The sequence below is a fragment of the Pleurodeles waltl genome, chromosome 1_2 (assembly GCF_031143425.1).
Source record: "Pleurodeles waltl isolate 20211129_DDA chromosome 1_2, aPleWal1.hap1.20221129, whole genome shotgun sequence".
Taxonomy (NCBI): domain Eukaryota; kingdom Metazoa; phylum Chordata; class Amphibia; order Caudata; family Salamandridae; genus Pleurodeles; species Pleurodeles waltl.
The window spans coordinates 93,668,114-93,691,093 of record NC_090437.1 but is presented as its reverse complement, the minus strand read 5'-3'; positions in this window follow the sequence as shown (position 1 = coordinate 93,691,093).

Below are 22,980 nucleotides of genomic sequence, written 5' to 3'. Positions count from 1 at the left end.
TGGGCAGAACGAGGATTCCTCACCTCACATGGGACACGTATTCAACATGGGACCCTTATAACTAACTTACTTTCTGCCCTGGCATTGCCCAAAACAATGGCTATCATGAAGTGTAGTGCACACAAAAAGGTGACAGATGAAACGGGACGGGGCAACGCCCTAGCCGATCAGACAGCAAAAGATACAGTGTATGCAAAGACAATACACATGTATGTGGTAGATAGTACAGGGAAGGTTTGTCCCCCACGAAATATTTGGGAACACGGTGGAGAGTGTCAGGAAGATACAGGATGAGGCAACTGAACAGGAGAGAAAGGAATGGGAAGAAGGGAAGGCCAAGTTAGATGAAAATACGCTGTGCTGGACAGATCTGTCACAGAAGGAAAGATGGATGTTACCCGATGCATTCGTTCTGCCAGTAGTGACTATGGCCCATGGTCCTGCACACGTTAGTGCGAAAAGCATCTGTAAATTTGCTTGATCCGGTTTGGTCTAATAAAAATATCAGAAGAGTAACTGACCAACTGGTTCAATCCTGCATGATTTGTTTACAACATAACATAGGGAAGGGTGCCTCAATCCCCGCTGGGCATTTTTCACCACCAACGTATCCCTTTGAAGTACTACAAATGGATTATATTGAGATGGAAAGGTGTAACAACTTGAAATATGTCCTAGTTGTGGTCTGTATGTTTAGTAAGTGGGTAGAAGTTTACCCTACTAAAGATAATACTGCCCTTACTACCGCAAAGGTACTTCTGAAGGAGTTCTTCCCACGGTTTGGGGTCTCAAGGTGTGTCTGGTCAGATAATGGGAGTCATTTTGTAGGGCATGTGATGAAAAGGGTGTGTGAAGGGTTGGGCCTCTACCAGAAGTTTCATGCAGCTAACCACCCCCAGTCAGCAGGACTAGTTGAAAATATAATGGCACACTTAAATTGAAGATGTCAAAGATATGCGTAGAACGCGGTATACGGTGGCTGGACGCGTTGCCCCTGGCTTTAATGTCTGTCAGGATGACACCTCACTCTAGATCAGGGTTGTCACCCCATGAGATAGTGATGGGAAGGCCAGCAAATGTCTGGGGGGTCCCTCGACCTCACAAGTACTCAGAACTAGAACATCCTGTTTTGATGGACTATTTAAATGAACTCACTAATTCTTTGCGTTCTATTCACCAACAGGTGCGTGAAGCACTCCCATCTGTATCCACTGATCCAGGTCACAAGATACTACCTGGCGACTGGGTTCCCACAAAGAATTTCCAGCGGAAAAAGAGTCTTGAACCTCGATGGAAAGGTCCGCGACAGGTCCTTCTTGCTACTAGAACAGCAGTTAAAGTCGAGGGAGCTAAGAATTAGATACATGCATCCCACTGTAAGAAAGTACCCCTACTTGTACCCTCTGATGAAATAAAAAGTGGTGACCACCCGACGACTGAGGACCATTTCATCAACACTACGCTGAGTGATAAAAAACAGAATGACAGTGTGCTGCAGGAGGTTCCCTCAGATTTAGGTCACACTGAACAATTGTTTCCTGACCATACCATACCACAGTCCACAAGATACGATTTCCGCCCACGAAAATAAGAAAATGAACAATGAACTGATTGCTTGTCCCCTGTACTAAGTCTGACGATAGCTGCAGGGCCGTGATTTTGTCTGTCGTGACGGACCAGAGTGTGTCAATAGGACTGCTGGTATCACCCCACAGTGAAGCAACCACCAGTCACGGGCAGCACTTAGGTCGGACTGAACTGCTAGTGGGACAAGCAATAAAGAGAAATGGGTGTTATACAAGAAGACAAGAGGAAAAAGAAGAAAATAAGTAATTTAAAATGACTATTAGGCCCACGTATCTCTTGTCTCACCATAACAATACTATTTTTGGTACTTCTGTCCTGCATTGGGTGGGTAATACATGATTCTGATTCAGAGGTCTCACCAACTACACCACAGCCTTCAGAACACAGCCATGTTTCCTTACCACCCCATGAGGAAGGACGACGTAAGGAATATGAAAACAATACCTTCATATCTATGTTACATCAACATCAGCTGGCTGTAAATAGAACAAATTGTTGGATATGTGGCTTGCTACCGAGTTCCGTGCGAAGAAGGTTGCCATATATTTCATTCCCTTTTTCTTTTGATGGCTCCTGCAGCGCCTGGTATGAACTATCAGCCATTTGGGCTACCTCAATGGATGCTACTAATTCCGGACTATTGGTCACCCACCTATACCGGTTATGCTGGCCCACTGGAACAAGTGTTTATGGAACAAAGGAAGAAAAGTCAGAATATGCTGACCGACGAAATAGGTCTACTGACATATATTTTTTATCCTTTAATACCACACCCCGGATTGGCCGAAGATTTTTTGTAACACAGGTCAAGGCTCCACTTTGTTTTCAGAAAAGTGGTAATAGAGGTGTAGGTGCCAGTAACTGTAATGCTACTGTAATATTGAATGGAACTAATTGGCCTACCATGATACCATCATGAAACTCATATTTTGTTTGTGGTAATAATGCCTACACCTCCTTAGTACCCACCTGGACCGGCACGTGTTACATTGCTTGGTTACTACCACCAACTTACACAGCTGGCCCTCAAAACCACAGGACTCAGAGAGGGGTAATATCTGCAGAAGATACCTCAGCACAAGAAGCATTGGACTACTTTAAAGGAGTCCTTCCATTTTGGGGCCCTATGATGAACAGTAGGGATATCAGACATCTCACACGAGTCGTGGAAGCAACAATAAATGAAACAGAAGGAGCTCTGAGTAACATCACTGCAGAGCTCGCTGCGGACCGCCTTGTTACTCTTCAAAACAGAATGGTTCTTGACATCATCTTGGCGGACCGTGGTGGAGTTTGTACTTTGATTGGATCGAGCTGCTGCGTTTATATACCAGACAATGCCCCTTCAGTGTATAAAGCTATTCAAAGGTTGCATATGATAGCTTCCACAATATACCAAGACGAAGGAACATGGTCCTTAACCGACTGGTTTTGGGGTTTGATTTCCCAATGGGGCTGGAAGATACTAATATTCCTTTTTGTGCTCGCTGCTGTATTCCTCACCTGTTGTCTTTGTGTACAGTTCCTACATGCTTTGTGCGGTTGCTGTATGGCATCCCTTGCCCCCTGGCCTGTTCGCCCTCCTCAACACACGGCTATGCTGTCCCTTGAGCAGGAGATAAAAGACCTTATGTCCATTAACATAGACACTGAATGACGTTCAAACTTGCCTCACAATGGCAAAAGGAGGGATTGAGAAAATGTGCATAAACTTAATCATACACCATAGCTGCTAGGCATCTGTTTATCTTTATTATGTTGCCATGTGCTCGACAAACCTCCTGAACTTTGATGATTGACCTTGTGTTCACAGCCTTGGGCTGCAATCTGCTTATCGCTGTAATTTACTTGTTCTAACCATAGTTCCGAGAATGTTTGTGCTTAATCAGTAACTGTCAGACAGGTTCGTACAGGTCGTTGCCACCTCCTGCCAGCTGCATCTGTACCTTCTCCCACCACACGTGTATCCCTGAAATATTCTGAAGGCTGCAGAGGACCTTGAATACGCTAGGGGTGGAGTTGTCCTCTGACTAAGCAGTTTTGTGTGTATATAAGGTTGGGTGCCCCAGAGTGAAGGGGCAGCCTCCGTAGGATAGTCACTTGACTGTCCTGGGACTCTGTATTAGCTCGAGCTATAATCCATGTAATAAACTTCTCTTTATTCCTCCAGTAGGTGACTCCGCTTGATTTGTGTACTCTCTGCTAAACGGACCCTGAGGACAAGGGTGTCCCTCCACCGCTGGGAAGGAGACCCCGGGTGGGGGTCTAATCTTTCCTGGTTCCTCACAGAGATAGATCTCAGGAGGTCAATAGCCTCCTCACTGAGGGCAGCAGGGCTGACTGGGGCAGGGCCTAAGGTGCCTGGGGTGAAGAAGATGCCCACCATCTTGGGTGAGCAGGCACGGGCAACTCGGTGGGGGGCTTTTGGGAAGGCGGTACTGTTATGGGGATGGTGGCTGTGCCTGTAGCTGGGGTGGTTCCAGAGGTGTCCGCCACCACCAGGAAGCTCCCATTGTAGGAGGAATCAGAGTCAGTGTTGTCACCTCCTGTCTCCGCTGTGGTGCTCCCCTCACCCTGCCTCCCACTGGTCCCCTCGGCGTTGGTGGGCTCTGCCTCCTGGGTCCTGTGGAATGCAGCTCCCTCAATCGCAGGTGCCCCTGCTCCTCTGTCAGATGATGTTAATGCACACATGGACAGGATGACAGAAGAAAATAGGGGGGAGAGAAAAAGGGAGCACTGGGTCAATTACAGCACCAACACCACAGATGGCATACACATTACCATCACACACAGGGAACAGGATTGAGCATTATGCATCACACTGGCATTAGATTGGCTAGGTACCACAGCAAGATGAGAGCCAACCACTGCCAACTGCACCCCTCCTGGGACGTGCTAAGCCCTGTCTGACCTGGAATGCCACCTAGCTGGATTACAAGATTTTGCTTTACACCCCTTTACCTTGAGCCGGACCAGGCAGCAATGTCTGAGCTGGCATTAAGGGGTACCCACTAACTGAAACCCACCAACAGGATCCCATGCCAACCAACAAAAATGGTTGTCATGCTCCCTGTACTCACCGCCCTTGTAGCTGCTGTGCTGCCCTCAAGCGCCCATCCAGCTCTGATTAGGCCACTGCCAGTATGCGGGCCATCAGCGGGGTAAAGTTCTGATGGACACCCCGCCCTCGTTGGGAGGCCATCCCCAGCTGGGTCTCAGCGGTCTTCTGGGCCCAGCATCTCAGGTCCTCCCACCTTTTCCTGCAGTGGGCGCTCCACCTGCTATGGACCCCCAGGGTCCGCACCTCCTTGGCGATGGCACGCCCCAATTCCTTCTTCTGATGGTGTTCTGCTTTCCTTCTCTTATCTCATGACCGAGCTTACAGAACCTCTCTGGAATGCACTTCTGAGTTTAAAGAAGACATTTATTGTTATTAATACTTCACCACGAGGTTCCTGAGAGACTAAATTAGTAGGTTGGAAGCACACGTTCAAAAGTAGTCACAGCAATGAAAGCAAAATATATCAAAGTACTTCTTAGTTGCAATGTATACAGCAAATACATGTGATTATATTATAGCATAACTTCAAACCAAAGCATAAAAGTCAAAATTGCATCACCGTAGGGCCTATTACTGATTCATCTGTCTAGGGCTTCAAGTTGATGACTACAGTTCAACTGCGAGAAAGAGATTTTCTACCCCAACGGGGACAGGCAACTGACGTCTCCGTTCCTGTCTGAAGTCAAGATAGTTTCAATCTAACTAACTCTGCTGTTGTCCAGAGCCATCCTTCCAAAAACGTGCCCCTTTCTCCTCTCAGACTCGGGAAAGGAAGGCAGGCCTTTGGAGACTGGCCAGATCTCCTAGACCCCTCCTCTTCCCAAGGCTGAGCAGAAAGGGAAACACCAAATGTACTCTCTCTTATCAGCTAGGGTCGGGTGTGAAAAACACAGCTTGGTCTATCATGTGGAAAAACACAGCTTGGAAAAACACAGCTCATCTGCAATTTCTCAACTGCAATGCCTAACTTCACGTTAAAGCCAATAGGCAGCTAACCTAAATATCAAATGTAATGTCTAATGCCATGTCAAAGCCAATAGGCAGCTAAACTGAATACAGAATGTAATGGCTAATGCCATGTTAAAGCCAATAGGCAGCTAACCTAAATACCAAATGTAATGTCTAATGCCATTTTAAAGCCAATAGGCAGCTGACCTGAATTCAGAATGTAATGGCTAACTCCATGTTAAAGCCAATAGGCAGCTAAACTGAACACAACATGTAATGTGCTTCTGGTGAACATTGAGCAACTAATATGCGCAGTGGTGAAACACAAAGTCATTGGTCAAACGCAATTAATAGCATCACATTCCACCCTATGACCAATGATTTTTTGTTTACATACCTCTTATTTAAAAAAAAAAAACATCAACACAAAAAAAACATTATAAGCAAATCAGATTTGAATGATAAAAGCAATCACTGTAAAGCAATGGAAGTGGATTAACATATTCATCTCATAACCTTTCACATCAGATACATCTACACAGAGAAGATTGAAACGTATATACTCTGATTGGGATATTAACTGATTGAACAGTGTCTCTCAAACAGCAAGTGGATGTAGCTTGAGTTCCACTCATGTAAAGGTGCACGGTCCACCTGAAAGGTTTGCTGGAATGTAAGCGAATGTCAGAATTCCATAAAAAAAAACACAGACAGTTAACTGATAAGGTTGCTTAGTTCCAGTGGAAGAATGTAATCAAACAAACAAGTTGAACTTGAACTGAAGGCGCCAGTTGCGCAAAATGGATCAATGAGGTTTGTACTTTAATCAATCAGGTTCAGGTTGGGGGTTCGGTCCCTCCCCCGACCCCACACGCACACACCCAAAGGGAGACCACACATCACACTCATGGTCAGTGGCGAGACGTGGTAGGATCTGCAAAAGAAAAAAGTATGACTTTTCTTGCAAATAACATTTGTCATCTGAAATGTGCCCCTCTTCTTCCTTTCCTTGTTTTATAATCTTGGGGCCCTTTGTTATAATTTCTGCAGGTTCTGGAGGGTCACCTGGTAATTCAACCCACACCTTGGCACTGAGGTTTTTACCTGCTGCACCACAGCTTCCCTTTTCTTGCGCTGTCAGAAGGGCTGGGGCAGACTCCTTCTTTACCAAACCTCAGTTTACTGCACTTTTGACAAATTGGGCAATTCTGTCTCCAATCTGTATGAATGAATCAGATTATTTTCTAGTTATCAGCATAATTTTGATTTCTCCTTGGTAATCTGCAGCAATCACTCCCCCTAAAACCTGATCAATTTGCCATATCTGTCCTGGTAACTCTCCTCTCTCCAACTGATCTTTGACTGTTTGTGGGACAGATTGCTGTTGTGCGTGCTGACAAATAGGACAGTGCAAAATCAGAGTTTTTTTCAAATCTAGGGGAATGTGCATCTCTCTAATCTTTGCCCACCTGTAAGTGTCTTTTTCTCCCAGATGTCCACATTTCTGGTGCACCCACTTAGCCATCCCCACTAAGTCAGAATTCTGGGTAGACACTTCAGACTCTGAATTTTTCTCTTTAACATCTGCAAGGGAATTGAACCAGTTATGTACAAGCCATGTGGGAAACCAAAAGGCTAAACCATTGGCAGTAAACCAAGAATCAGTGTAAAAACGACACATCTCAAGCAGCTCTTGCTATAAATTCTGACACACATTCTACAAATCTGAATCAATAGTCAAACAAACATGCTTTTTATCCTCAGGGGACACGAATTTAAATGGTGCACCCAATTTCATTGGTGACTCTTTTACCTGTGGTACTCCCTGCACCCTCTCCTCATCCTGAAAAGGTGTCTGTGACACCTGTTCATGTAGGGCTGCAGTGACTCTAGCCCTGTCTTGCATGTACCAAATACAGTGTATGATACTAGCCTCCTGTGCCTGTCCTAAGCTGTGAGGGTTAGGTGAACTCATCACCCACTGCATGCTTGATATTTCAGGTTTCAGAACTACATTATCATTTAATGTAATTTTCTTAGTATTCACTAGAGCCCAATAACAAGTCAAAAGTTTGCTCCAAAGTTCCAGGGGCACTCTTGTCCTCCCCTGTTCCTGATTTACATGTAAATCAGTGTTTCCCTCTTGCACTGCGCAGAAACCTAAAGTCTGAATTATTTAATTTGCCAAATCAAAAGCGCGCAGATGCTCATGTTTTTTCCTAGTTACTTTGTACCAAAGTGTTAAGATTTCACCCAGCTGAGGGCTATACTGTTTCCAAAAATCAAACAAGCTCATGAAACTCGGTGTCTCTTGCTTAGTGCAAACAGTAAGAAACTCTAAAATCTTTTGTTTTACTTGTGACAACATCTGTCTATTTTCTGGGTTCCACTGAATTCCCAGTAACTGCACATATTGCGACAATACTTCTGCCTTGTCCGAATTAATTTTCGTACTTTGCAAAAGCGGTCTGTAAATAACATTCTGAGCTCTGTTCTCAGTGTTATCTGTTAAGGAATGCACTTCAACTGCCAAAAAATGTGGGGTGTTCTGCGCTACGCTCTGAGGCTCAGACTGGCACACAGCTGTTTTAACACCCTCATTACTGGAATGGGAAAAGCCAGATTCTTCTAAAACAGCAATTTTATAGATTTCAGCATTGTCTTGCATTAATGTGTTCTGGCTAATTTGCTCAGGTAAATTCTTATTTTCATGTTCTAACTGCCTACATCTCTCCTGCATTTTTCTGTAAGCAGACAAAAGTATCCAAACCCTTCTGTCAAGAACAAAAGGAACATCGTTTCTTTCAAAAGGCACATTTTCTACATATGCTTTATCACAGCACTCATCCCAAGACTCACACAATCCTGATAAACAAGAAAACATGTTTCTCACAGCACTATAAGGCAGTTTAACTTCACATGCATTTTCAAACATGGTCTGCCGTGCTTCTTTAATTCTGTAAAAAACAAAAAAAATTACACTTTTAAATAGTGCACTTCCAATCTCCAAGTCCGACTCTCAAAACTGACGACGAACGCCAAAATGTTCTGCTTTCCTTCTCTTATCTCATGACCGAGCTTACAGAACCTCTCTGGAATGCACTTCTGAGTTTAAAGAAGACATTTATTGTTATTATTACTTCCCCACGAGGTTCCTGAGAGACAAAATTAGTAGGTTGGAAGCACACGTTCAAAAGTAGTCGCAGCAATGAAAGCAAATTATATCAAAGTACTTCTCAGTTGCAATGTACACAGCAAATACATGTGATTATATTATAGCATAACTTCAAAGCATAAAAGTCAAAATTGCATCACCGTAGGACCTATTACTGCTTCATCTTTCTAGGGCTTCAAGTTGATGACTCCGGTCCAACTGTGAGAAAGGGATTTTCTACCCAAACGGGGACATGCAACTGACGTCTCCGTTCCTGTCTGAAGTCAAGAGAGTTTCAATCTAACTAATTCTGCTGTTGTCCAAAGCCATCCTTCCAAAAACGTGCCCCCCCTCCTCTCAGACTCGGGAAAGGAAGGCAAGCCTTTGGAGACTGGCCAGATCTCCTCAACTCACCCTCCTCTTCCCAAGGCTGAGCAGAAAGGGAAACACCAAATGTACTCTCTCTTATCAGCTAGGGTCTGGTGTGAAAAACACAGCTTGGTCTATCATGTGGTAAAACACAGCTTGGAAAAACACAGCTCATCTGCAATGTCTCAACTGCAATGTCTAACTCCACATTAAACCCAATAGGCAGCTAACCTAAATATCAAATGTAATGTCTAATGCCATGTCAAAGCCAATAGGCAGCTAAACTGAATACAGAATGTAATGGCTAATGCCATGTTAAAGCCAATAGGCAGCTAACCTAAATACCAAATGTAATGTCTAATGCCATGTTAAAGCCAATAGGCAGCTGACCTGAATACAGAATGTAATGGCTAACTCCATGTTAAAGCCAATAGGCAGCTAAACTGAACACAACATGTAATGTGCTACTGGTGAACATTGAGCAACTAATATGCGCAGTGGTGAAACACAAAGTCATTCGTCAAACACAATTAATAGCATCACAGATGGGCGGTGACCTGCAGAGGTAATACAGACAGGAGGACACCATTAACCATACAATCCTGCCTGTCACACATATGGCCCAGAAATTATATTTCCATCTCCATTGGCACACACATCACCCGGAACCCTGCATATACACTACTACCAGACATACCGCACACCTTGTCAATGCATCGTCTCCATGGTGTACTCTCCTGTTGGTCTAGAGGCCCATACAGCTGTCCATAGAGGGGTAGGACCCCATCCACCAGGCGCTCTAACTCATCTGAACTGAAGGCAGTGGCCATTTCCCCTGTCACACAGGCTATGGCAGGATCCAGACACAGGTCACAGCAGCACTTGCAGTGTAGGTGTTGTCCTGTAGAAAGTCAGGAATCAAGTGAGGTTATAGATAGAAAATGGTGGTCAAGTCCTCTGTGGTGTATACCGTCACCACCGCCGGTGATCCCCATTGGGTGCTGTACTCCATAGAGCCCCATGTTAGCCTGATCTGATATTAGCTAGCCTTCGTCCCACTGGGATCCACCCTCTTGTGCAAGTTCTATTAGTGCTCCATTGCCTGGCAACTGGTTCTTTCAAAGTGACAGTGGGCTTGGCAGCAGGAATGTCACAGCCAATGTTCTCAATCATGCTGGCAAGGGTTTTGTTTGCCTTGCTCAAACACATGTGCAGCTACATCACTTTCCCCCAAGTGGAAGATTTGGCCACTGTGAAGTCTGGATTCTAAGCAATGGGACATATTCCTAATATTATTGGGCGATTGACGGAACACGTATTGCATTGCTCCCCCCACCTCAATGAACATGTGTTCAGGAATCGGAAGAGTTTCCACTCACTGAATGTGCTGATGGTGTGTCTGCCGGACCAGTACATCTCCCACGCCACTACCAAGTATCCTGGCTCAGTGAATGACGCCTTCGCCCTGAGGAATAGCAGCATCCCAAAGGTGATGGCACAATTACAGAGGCACAGGGTATGGCTAATAGGTGAGCCTGAGTCCCCACTGAAGATATGTCAGTGTATGCCTTCTGGAGACATCCCCCATACCATTGTGTAATGCTAATGTTTGTCCCTCAATTATTGCAGGTGACTCTGGTTACCCAAACCTATCGTGGCTCCTGACCCCTTTGAGGAATGCCAGGACAGGGGCTGAGAATCGGTATAATGAAGCACATGGGCGAACCAGGCGAACCATAGAATGTATTTTCGGCCTCCTGAAGGCCAGGTTCAGATGCCTCCATCTGACAGGTGGATCCCTGTGCTACTCCCCTGAGAAGGTCTGCCAGATAGTTGTAGTATGCTGCATGTTGCACAACCTTGCCCTCAGATGACATGTGCCTTATCTGCAGGAGGAGGAGATTGGAAATGCCCCTGTGGCAGCAGTGGATCCTGAGGACAGTGAGGATGAGAAGGCAGAGGATGAGGATGTGGACAATAGAATATCAGTAATGTGGCAATACTTCCAATGACACACAGGTGAGACAGTGGAACTCACCATTCCTCTAATTATTTATGTTTTCAGTGTGGCTGTAGCAGGATGGCAGTCACTTCCTTTGCATCTGAACTGACTGTCACATATGCATTCTCTATTTGCAGATGTTGGTGTTATTACAACTGTGCACTGATGTGATGACTACAGACAGCTACAGCTGATTAGTTGTATACTATACCAATGTTCATGTTAATTGCACAAGATGTAACTGTTAACATAATTGCACATTTAATCACATAAAGTACTATCACTCAAGTCGTGTCCAATGGTGTTTATTTTAGTGCAGTTTATAGAAGGAATGGTGCAATTGAATGTGGTGATGTTAGAGGTAAGTCCAGGGTATTGGTCCAGTCTATTTGTAGCACAGGTCCAGTGTCCAAGGGGCCATGGGAAGGAGAACAATGGCAGTTCAAAGTGGACAAGGTGAGACAGTGGAACACAAGGGGGACATTCAGGAGGGTCTAATTTCCTGGTGGTAATCTTTTTCTTGGCAAGTGTCTCTGGCATCTGTCGGGATCGCAGGGAACATTTGCGGGATGGTTCACCTTCTGCAGGGGGAGGGGTGCTGGTGGCCTGTGTGTCCTGTGGCAGGGCCTCCTGTCCATTAGCTGCAGCAGATGTGGTGGGCTGTTTAGTTGTCTGGCTAGTGGAAGGGACCCGCTGGTATGCTGTATATTCCCTCATGATGTTGGCCATATCAGCCAGCATCCTTGTGATGGAGACCATGATTGAGGACCTGCAAATCTTCCCTGATCTCCTGATGGTGTACCTCCTGCAGCTGCTTGTTCTCCATGTTGTTAAGAATCAGGCCCATCTTGTCCTGGGATTGTTGTTAAGCCCCCTGGACATTAGTGAGTGCCTCCTGGAGAGTCGGTTCCCTGGGCCTGTCCTCCCCCTGGTGCACAGCTGTCCTCCGAGTTTTCAAACAGCTTTCACTCCCAAAGGTTCCAGAAACTGGATGAGGGACCACCTGGTAAGTAAGGGCCCAAAGCAAGTGAACCCAGAGGCTGCTAGATGAAGTCTTTGCTGTCCCTGAGACTTCTTAACAGGAGGCAAGCTCAGTCCAAGCCCTTGGAGAAGCTTCACAAGCAGGATACACAGCAAAGTCCAGTCTTTGTCCTCTCATAGGCAGAAGCAGAAACTGAAGGCCAACACAGCAAAGCACACAAAGCAAAGGGGCAGTACTCCACCTCAGCTCTTCTCCTTGGCAGAGGTTCCTGTTGATCCAGAAATGTTCTAAAAGTCTGGGGGCAAGTAGGCAAACTTCAAAACAAACTTCAAAGGAAAGTCTCTGTTGTTGACAAGATCTTCCCTTGCCAAGGCCTCACCTGGCCCCAGACACACACCAAAGGGTCGGAGACTGCATTGTGTGAGGACAGGCCCAGCCCTTTCAGTTGCAGGTGTCAGCTCCATCCTCTACTCTAGCTTAGGAGAATCATCAGAATATGCAGAACACTCTCCAGCTCCCTTTGTGACACTGCCTTGAGGGAATCCACAAACAGCCCAACTGTCAATCTGACCCAGACGTGGATTCCACAGGCAGGCAGAGGCACAGAATGGTTAAGCAAGAAAATGCCCACTTTCTAAAAGTGACATTTGCAAACTGACATCTAAACACCAACTTTACCAAAAGATGAATTTTTAAATTGTGAGTTCAGAGATCCCAAACTCTTCATCTCTATCTGCTCCCAATGGGAAACTAACTTGAAAGATATTTAAAGGCAGTCCCCATGTTAACCTATGGGAGAGATAGGCCTTGCAATAGTGAAAACCGAATCTGGCAGTATTTCAATATCAGGACATGTACAACACATCAGTACATGTCCTACCTTTTAAATACACTGCACCCTGCCCTTGGGGCTCTGTAGGGCCTACCTTAGCGGTGACATAAGTAGTAAAAGGGAAGGTTTGGGACTGGCAAGTGGGTACACTTGCCAGGTTGAATTGGCAATTTAAAACTGCACACAGACACTGCAGTGGCAGGTCTGAGCCATGATTACAGGGCTACTTAGGTGGGTGGCACAACCATGCTGCAGGCCCACTAGTAGCATTTGATTTACAGGCCCTGGGCACCTCTAGTGCACTTTACTAGGGACTCACTAGTAAACCAAATATGTCAATCATGGAAAAGCAAATCACCAATACAATTTACACAGAGACCACTTGCACCTTAACACTTGTCAGCAGTGGTAAAGTGCCCAGAGTATCAAAACCAGCAAAAATGAAGTCCAGCATATAGTCAAAAATACAGGAAGCGGGGGCAAAAAGACAGGGGAAACTTTGCCAAGGATGCCAGGTCTAACTGGAAGACTATGAAAACAGGGCACAATTGAATAACATCCAAATTAGAGGCCTCAACAAAGGTATCCCTGACGTGGCCCTGGAGAAGCATGTCCGACACTTGTGCCTTCAGCTATTGCAGGCCCCCCAAATTCAGACATGATTCTGGATCATGCACCTAAAGTGTATTCCTCCTTCCAGCAGGAAAAAAAGGTAAGAGTCAATTATGGTCGTAACTAGGTACAGTACATTTTAATGGAGATACATTTTTGATCTTCCAAGAAGTTCCCTGACGACTTTGGCCCGACGTTGTGAATTCAGAGAGGTGATATCATGTGTTCATCAAGAGAAAATACCCTACCACTGGAGTTACCCATTCTCATTGTTCTTCACAGAAGACAATAAAGTGTACTCAGGACTGAACACCTGGAACCTCCAACAGAGCTTTAGGCAAGAGTGGATGACCCAATGAACAAACAAAACTAGACATCTGACTTGTAGATTCTGGCAACGCTCTGAGGACATTCATCTGCAGTCTTACAGGCCACTTAGCCTGAACATTTAGTGAGCACTCAGGAACACCAATACTGCTGTCTAGGTCACACTTCTGTTTGACTGATCTAGCTGGTCAAGGTTTTTGACATCGATAAATGTTATTTGTTTTCCTTGTTTGTCTTGAGGGCTGAGGAAGAGGGTTATGGGAATCCTCAGAATACTCAGGCAACTTATTACTGTGTTTAATTTGCCTCTAATCGAAAATTTCCTGTTGACAACTACATAACCCCTAGAGACTGTGAGCATATACCAGGAAGCTGGACCACCATTTTACCCCAACGTTATAATTCTCATAGATAATTACACTATGACTGGCTATTCCCTTTCACTTATTTTCTAAGTCCCCATCTTTTTGACATGGAGAAGTCATGTTGTACCTGTTGGGGCTTGATACTTATGATTATTGTTTTGTGTTGTTGTTTATACATTCAAAAGCTGCAATGGGGATATCCCAGGCCAACCTGTCACTTAACATGCTATACATCTGAATTTGTTGCAGGTACTACAATGCACCTAGAAAGGTGAGAAACAGGGTTAGACACAGTCCCACCCTACGAGAAATCTATGAGCATTTTTAAAATATCTTGGTAATGACTGCATGTAGGAAAGTGCCACTGTTGGCCGTGTTACCCCCCACATTTTGCCTAATATTGATGCCAACATTGATTAAAAGTGTGCTGGGATCGTGCTAACCAGGCCCCAGCACCAGTGGGTACACTGTTATGGGGACAGAGGCACAGGGGGACAGGGAGCCATGAGGTTTGAGCCTTTGAGGCTCACTGCCAAGTGTTACAGTTCCTGCAGGAGGGAGGTGTGAAACACCACCACCTAGAACAGGCTTTGTTTCTGGCCACAGAGAGCACAAAGGCTCTCACCCCATGTGGTCAGAAACTTGTCTGAAAGTAGCAGGCTGGCACAGACTAGTCATTCCTGCAGTAGCAGTTTGGTTAACATAGAGGGGGCATCTCTAAGATGCCCTCTGGGTGCATTTTTCAAGACATTGCACACTGGCATCAGTGTGGATTTATTGTACTGAGACGTTTGATACCAAACTTCTGAGTATCCAGTGAAGCCATTATGGAGCTGTGGAGTTCGTATTGACAAACTCCCAGACCATATACTCAATATGGCTACACTGCACTTACAATGTCTAAGAAGGGACTAAGACACTGTAGGGGCATATTGCTCATGCAGCTATGCCCTCACCTCTGGTATAGTACACCCTCCCTTAGGGCTGTAAGACCTGCTAGATGGGTGACCTACCTATGCCATAGGCAGTGTTTTGTGGGCATGGCACCCCGGTAGGGGTGCCATGTTGACTTTGCCTTTTTCAACTTTGCCTTTTTCTCCCCACCAGCACACACAAGCTGCAAATGCAGTGTGCAGGTGCTTGGTGAGGGATCCCCCAGGGCCCTTGGTACCATGGGTATATTTTACAAGGGACTTAACTGTATACCATGAGTGTGCCAATTGTGGAAACAAAGGTACAGATTTTGGGAAAGAACACTGGTGCTGGGGCCTGGTTAGCACGATCCCAGCACACTTTTAATCAATGTTGGCATCAATATTAGGCAAAACGTGGGGGGTAACACGGCCAACAGTGGCACTTTCCTACATGCAGTCATTACCAAGATATTTTTTAAATGGTCATAGATTTCTCGTAGGGTGGACTGTGTCTAACTCTGTTTCTCACCTTTCTAGGTGCATTGTATTACCTGCAACAAATCCAGATGTATAGCATGTTAAGTGGCAGGTTGGCCTGGGATATCCCCATTGCAGCTTTTGAATGTATAAACAACAACACAAAACAATAATCATAAGTATCAAGCCCCAACAGGTACAACATGACTTCTCCATGTCAAAAAGATGGGGACTTAGAAAATAAGTGAAAGGGAATAGCCAGTCATAGTGTAATTATCTATGAGAATTATAACGTTGGGGTAAAATGGTGGTCCAGCTTCCTGGTATATGCTCACAGTCTCTAGGGGTTATGTAGTTGTCAACAGGAAATTTTCGATTAGAGGCAAATTAAACACAGTAATAAGTTGCCTGAGTATTCTGAGGATTCCCATAACCCTCTTCCTCAGCCCTCAAGACAAACAAGGAAAACAAATAACATTTATCGATGTCAAAAACCTTGACCAGCTTGATCAGTCAAACAGAAGTGTGACCTAGACAGCAGTATTGGTGTTCCTGAGTGCTCACTAAATGTTCAGGCTAAGTGTCCTGTAAGACTGCAGATGAATGTCCTCAGTGCGTTGCCAGAATCTACAAGTCAGATGTCTAGTTTTGTTTGTTCATTGGGTCATCCACTCTTGCCTAAAGCTCTGTTGGAGGTTCCAGGTGTTCAGTCCTGAGTACACTTTATTGTCTTCTGTGAAGAACAATGAGAATGGGTAACTCCAGTGGTAGGGTATTTTCTCTTGATGAACACATGATATCACCTCTCTGAATTCACAACGTCGGGCCAAAGTCGTCAGGGAACTTCTTGGAAGATCAAAAATTGATCTCCATTAAAATGTACTGTTTGTTGATACCTAGTTACGGCCATAATTGACTCTTACCTTTTTTTCCTGCTGGAAGGAAGAATATACTTTAGGTGCATGATCCAGAATCATGTCTGAATTTGGGGGGCCTGCAATAGCTGATGGCACAAGTTTCGGACATGCTTCTCCAGGGCCACGTCAGGGATACCTTTGTTGAGGCCTCTAATTTGGATGTTATTCAATTGTGCCCTGTTTTCATAGTCTTCCAGTTAGACCTGGCATCCTTGGCAAAGTTTCCCCTGTCTTTTTGCCCCTGCTTCCTGTATTTTTGACTGTATGCTGGACTTCATTTTTAATGGTTTTGATACTCTGGGCACTTTACCACTGCTGACAAGTGTTAAGGTGCAAGTGGTCTCTGTGTAAATTGTATTGGTGATTTGCTTTTCCATGATTGACATATTTGGTTTACTAGTGAGTCCCTAGTAAAGTGCACTAGAGGTGCCCAGGGCCTGTAAATCAAATGCTACTAGTGGGCCTGCAGCATGGTTGTGCCACCCACCTGAGTAGCCCTGTAATCATGGCTTAGACCTGCCACTGTAGTGTCTGTGTGCAGCTTTAAATTGCCAATTCAACCTGGCAAGTGTACCCACTTGCCAGTCCCAAACCTTCCCTTTTACTACTTATGTCACCTCTAAGGTAGGCCCTACAGAGCCCCAAGGGCAGGGTGTAGTGTATTTAAAAGGTAGGTCATGTACTGATGTGTTGTACATGTCCTGATAGTGAAATACTGCCAGATTCGGTTTTCACTATTGCAAGGCCTATCTCTCCTATAGGTTAACATGGGGACTGCCTTTAAATATCTTTCAAGTTAGTTTCCCATTGGGGGGGGCGTGGCCTGACGCCGATGGCAGAGGAAGCCTCTCCGTGAGGCTCCTGCTAGCGATCCCCACTCCGGTCCAGCCTGAAATGCAGTGGACCCCCAACCCGCCCCATTAACTGGATGAGAGTGCGAAGGGGTCCCGAGGTTCATTTTGAGGGGCCCGATCCCGAAGAGAAGTGAGTTTCGGGCCGAATTTGCGGCCGACGGAGTGCCGCGAAAAAAAAAAAAAGATGGCGGCCGCGAACTGTCCGACGCTCCCGGCGGCAGACGACCCGCTACAGCAACTCCCGGATCCTATCTAGCTCACCCCTTTGTGAGGCAAGAATTACAAGGGGACCTGGCGGTTCCCTCTGGGGACCCACACCGGTGAACAGTGGGGCCCAGCACTGCGACAGCGCTCGGTTGAGGTCTGCGGAGAACATACAATAAGGCGGCCGACACCCGAGGGAAGGATCCAATGGTTCACGGTCAGTGGCGATAATTCCGGGGTTCCCCTGGAGCTCTGTTGGCAGCTCCCCACTGAGGACGACTGATCGCGGTCTGCACGGCGGCGCCGGGGGGTACCCCTGGGGAGGCTTGACTCCATGGACTTCCTGAGGTGAGCTGGAACGAGGGGGACGAAGTCGGTGGCTTGATAGGGTGAACCTGGCCTGCACTGAGGAGCGGTGCATACGGCCCCCCTTTTGCAGGGGTCCCTCTAGATGCGCAGTGCTACCTTCAGGAGAGAGCAGGGGGCCCCCAGACACTAGATGAGAGACATGAAGGCTTGAGGGCGCCCTCCACGAACGGCAAGACTACTTGGCTCGACAGGTCCACACCCTGACTGAGAGGAGAGAGGGAGTCCCGGCTACCTGACGTGTGGTGTCCCCGGGGGTTCTTGGCAGCCCAGAGTGCGGAGTGCGACTGGCACCGGAAGGTGATAAGCCTCTTACACGAGTACCGAGCACCGGAAACAGCAGCTCTCTAATAACAGTTCAGCGATCTCTCTGGCAGTGAAGTATACAGCGCTGAAGTGGGAAAGTTGATGTCCAGAGGCCTCCGAACAGACGGAGTTAGAGCCATGCCCCAGAAAATGGGTAAAGTCGGTCGCCGGAGGGACATGGAACAAAAAAGTGGGTCCTCAGCCGAGGCACAAGCTGACCCGCCTGACCCCAGGAATGAAGCTTCAAGAGAGGGACGCGATGACCCCACACTTCAAGATGTCCTACAAGCTATAACGGCTTCCCGTGTAGCACTGGAGGGGAAAATCGACGCTTTGGCCACGGATCTCACAGTACTGCGAGATGATCACCGTCGCCTGGCCGAAAAAGTGTCCACCACCGACAAGCAACTTAAAGAGCTTCTTCCAGAGGTCAAGGATGCCACTAAGTCTACAAAGCAGCTGGAGAACCGGACCAGGGCCCTGGAATTAAGGGCCGAAGATGCGGAAAATAGATCGCAACGCAATAACATACGAGTGATCGGTATGCCTGAAAGTGTTCCACAAACTGGCCTGGCGGAGTTCCTCGAGCGGTGGCTCCGAGAGGACTTAGCGAGCGATGGACTTTCTCCCTTTTTTGCGATTGAGAGGGCACATAGAGTTCCGACGCGTCCTCCCCCCCCGGGAGCCCCTCCGCGACCTATAATAGCCAGACTTCTTTATTACCGAGATAGGGATTACCTGTTGCATCAGAGCAGGACCAAAGGAGATCGCACAATGGACAATCACACGATACGTATCTTCCCAGACTTCTCCCGGGAAGTGCAGAAACAACGAGCCTCCTTCAGGGATGCAAAACAGAAACTGCGCCAACTAGGTCTACAATACGGCATGCTGTTCCCGGCGAAGCTTAGGGTAGTGGCCAAAGGCAGTACACAGTTTTTCACTACGGCGGAGGAGGTATGGCAATGGCTTGATCTGCTGGCACATGAGGGGAATGGACCGCCGACACAGAACCCTGAACATGAACGGAGGAGAGGGGCTAAAAGCAAAACGACCCGTATAGTAAATAGTCCTTCCCCTGTGGAGATGCAGTCTGAGAGACGAAAAGCCATGGAGGCAGCAGCTTCATTGAGCGGCTCTGATCGGGGATCCCAAGTACAGACCGCTGCGGACGATGAGCCATCTGATTCGGACCATGAATCCGAGGCCTCCAGTGAGTCCGACGGATCGGGCCCGGCCATAACACCGGGCACCTCTGACTGTATCATATGAGAGTCCTCCCATCGATCTACACTTACGCCAGTTGCCCTGGTAATGAGAGCCTCCTCTGGCAGACACCGTAGTAGCTGATGAGGGGGGCGCACTAGCTGTCACAATGGCAGTCGTACCCACCAGATGAATGAGATATGGGTCCACAAGTACTACTATATCTTGCAATCCGGTAGTGGGGATCGGGGCGATGGCCCTCTCCTTTTGTGATCTAGGAGTTCCCCCACTTTCGAAAAACTAGTTGACATTTCACGAAGTTTGGATGAGAGACGTTCAAACTTTTGTCCTGGGGAAGGGGAGTTGGGATGTTAATTGTTGGGGCATGTTTAGGGGGAGTGATGAGTGGTGGATGTTTAACATTGGGCTGCTGGTGTTGTATAATGTGAGAGTAGGGATCTTCGGGGTATCTGCTAGCCCTGCTTGGGGCATGTCACAGATGGGGACTGAAATACAGTTATGGCGTCATTAGGCACTTATAAATTTCTCTCTTGGAATGTACGGGGCATGCACACAATGTCCAAGAGATATAAGGTATTCTCACATTTACAGCGGAGAGGGATTCAGATTGCGTTGCTCCAAGAAACACATTTAACCCAGGCTGAAGGGCAAGCACTGCAGAAACGGTGGAGGGGCCAGGCTTACTATACCTCTTATTCCGCATTCGCCAGGGGTGCCTTGATATGGATCAAGGCCGGGGTTCCATTCCAGTTATTGGACAAGCTCATAGATCCTGAGGGACGTTTTGTAGCAATCCGGGGTCGACTAGAGGGAAGGGATCTAGCGTTGATCAATGTCTATGCCCCGAACTGGGACCAGGGTGAGTTCTTTACACGCTTATCGGTCCTCCTGGCCACCTATTTGCAGTTCCCTCTAGTGATGGGGGGCGACTTTAATTGTGTGGCCGATCCCTCCAAGGATCGCTCCCACCCTCCGTTACATGATTCCCCACTGATGAGAGTAGCAAGGCTATTCTCCTCCTGGCAGGCGAGCTGGGGGCTGGTGGATGTCTGGAGACGGCTACACCCTGAGACCAGAGACTATTCCTACTTCTCTCCCTGGCACGAGCTCCATGTCCGCTTAGATGTGTTTTTCTGCTCCCCAGACATTTTCCCTCAGGTGCATAATGTTGAATACCTGTCCCGCACAATCTCTGATCATAACCCTCTATTATTAGAGTTACACTGCGGTTCTCTCCCTTCCCGCATCCCCACCTGGCGGCTGAAGACTGAGTCCCTAGAAGACGCACCCTTTCGGGAGGAGCTGAGACAACATATTACCCACTACTTTGTAGATAACGAGGCTTCGACCAATAACCCCTTGATTGAATGGGACGCTTTTAAAGTGGTAATGCGTGGGCGCTGTATTGCGGGAACGGTGGGGGTCCGAAGGACTCTACTCAGGGACACTGAACAAGCGGAGAGTGAGCTGCGTGAGGTGGAGAAAAAAAGACCTGAAAATCCGCTCCTTCAACCTACTTTCCTAGAGCTTAGAGCAACGGTCGCTGACTGTGTGGAGCTTCGACTACCAAAACTATATCACACGAGCACACGGGGAGAGAGACAAAGCGGGTCGGATGTTAGCATGGGTAGTATCGCAAACGCATAAGACATCACCTATCCTGGAAATGATATCGGAGGAAGGGAATCCCCTTCACGGGCAGGAGCAAATTAACTCTCACCTCATGACCTTTTACGAACGATTGTATAAAAGCACTCTTCGTCCTGACGGTAACTCCATTGATAGTTATGTATCAAGTCTGCAGTTACAGGCACTAACACCGGACGCTGCGTCACAACTTGAGGGCGCCATTACGCAACCAGAGATTCGGAGGGCCATTAGTGAACTATCAAGGGGAAAGACTCCGGGGACAGATGGTCTCCCTATTGAATTCTATGCCATGTATATAGATTTGTTAGCTCCTAGGCTCGAGATTCTATTTCAGTCCGCCAGAGACCGAGGGATTTTACCAGCAACAGCGAGGGAGGCGGTAATAGTGCCCTTGCTTAAACCTGGGAAAAATCCTGCAGAAGCCGGGGCATACAGACCTTTATCCATGCTGAACCTGGATTACAAGATCCTCAGCAAGGTACTGACCTCTAGGCTGCTCCCCCACATGACAACACTAATACATACTGACCAGGCAGGGTTCATCCCGGGGCGCAACACAGCGGATAACATACGCAGATTTATAGTGGTCAGAACGATCAGAATTCGACTAGCCCAGGCCCTGGAGTGCTTGCAGTCGATATAGAAAAGGCCTTTGATAGCTTGGAGTGGGCTTTCCTTTACACAGTGATGTCCCACCTTTGTTTCGGACCTGAATACATTGCCTGGGTCAGATTGTTGTATACCGAGCCCACTGCTAGGGTACGGACAGGACGGACTATATCCAGACCTTATGCCGTTGAGCGGGGTACCATACAGGGGTGTCCTCTATCACCGCTACTGTTTGCACTGGCTATGGAGCCACTGGCAGCCGCAGCCCGCGGTGGTGGTGGGGGTCCCGGCATAGTGGCGGGGGGCAAGAGACATCAGATAGCGTTATATGCAGATGACCTGTTGATCTTCTTAGACAATGTACACAGAAACCTTCCCCGAACCCAACAGATGCTTTCGCAATTTGGCGAGCTTTCTGGACTTCGGGTGAATTGGGGCAAGACCGGCCTGTTTCCTTTGAACGCTAATGTAACCCCACCGTTGGAGTTGGGAAATATCCAGTGGGTCCCAAGATGCCTCTCATACTTGGGAGTCAGGATTTTCCATGACCCACAGGATACAATAGACAGCAATATTGGAGGCTCAATGCGTTCCCTCCGTTCCAACATGGCTTTCTGGCAAACCTTACCTCTATCTGTAGCGGGGAGGGTAGCCATCCTTTAAATGGTGGTGTTGCCTCGCCTCCTGTATCACTTCACGGTCCTGCCAGTATGGATTCCTAAGGCCATATTTGCAGAATTGGAGTCCATGGTCATAGCCTTTATCTGGGGGGGTGGACGGAAACGAGTGGCTCTGGCCAAACTTCAGAGGCGATCCCCAGACGGAGGCCTAGCAGTTCCAGACTTTGAGGCTTACTACTTGACAGCGCAGCTCCAGCGGTTGGCGCAATGGATAGCCAACAGAGCAGCGACAGGGTTGGGGGTAAAGGCATTTACTCCCCCAGAGACTAGATTATACGAACTGTTGTTGGGGTGTCCGAGTACTGGGAAACATGATTCCCTTGAATTTAAAGTCCTTGCGCGCTGTTGGAGGAGCTTTTTGCGTAAACTTAAAGTAAAGGCTCCTTACTCCCCTGACCTACCCCTCTTGTCCCTAAGAGCTTTGCCCCACCGGGGTGACTGGGGTGGACTCCAGTCCTGGGTGGAGACCGGGATACAGACGGTAGGAGCACTATTTAAGGAGGGAATGCTGATGCCGTTTGAAGACCTTCGGACACA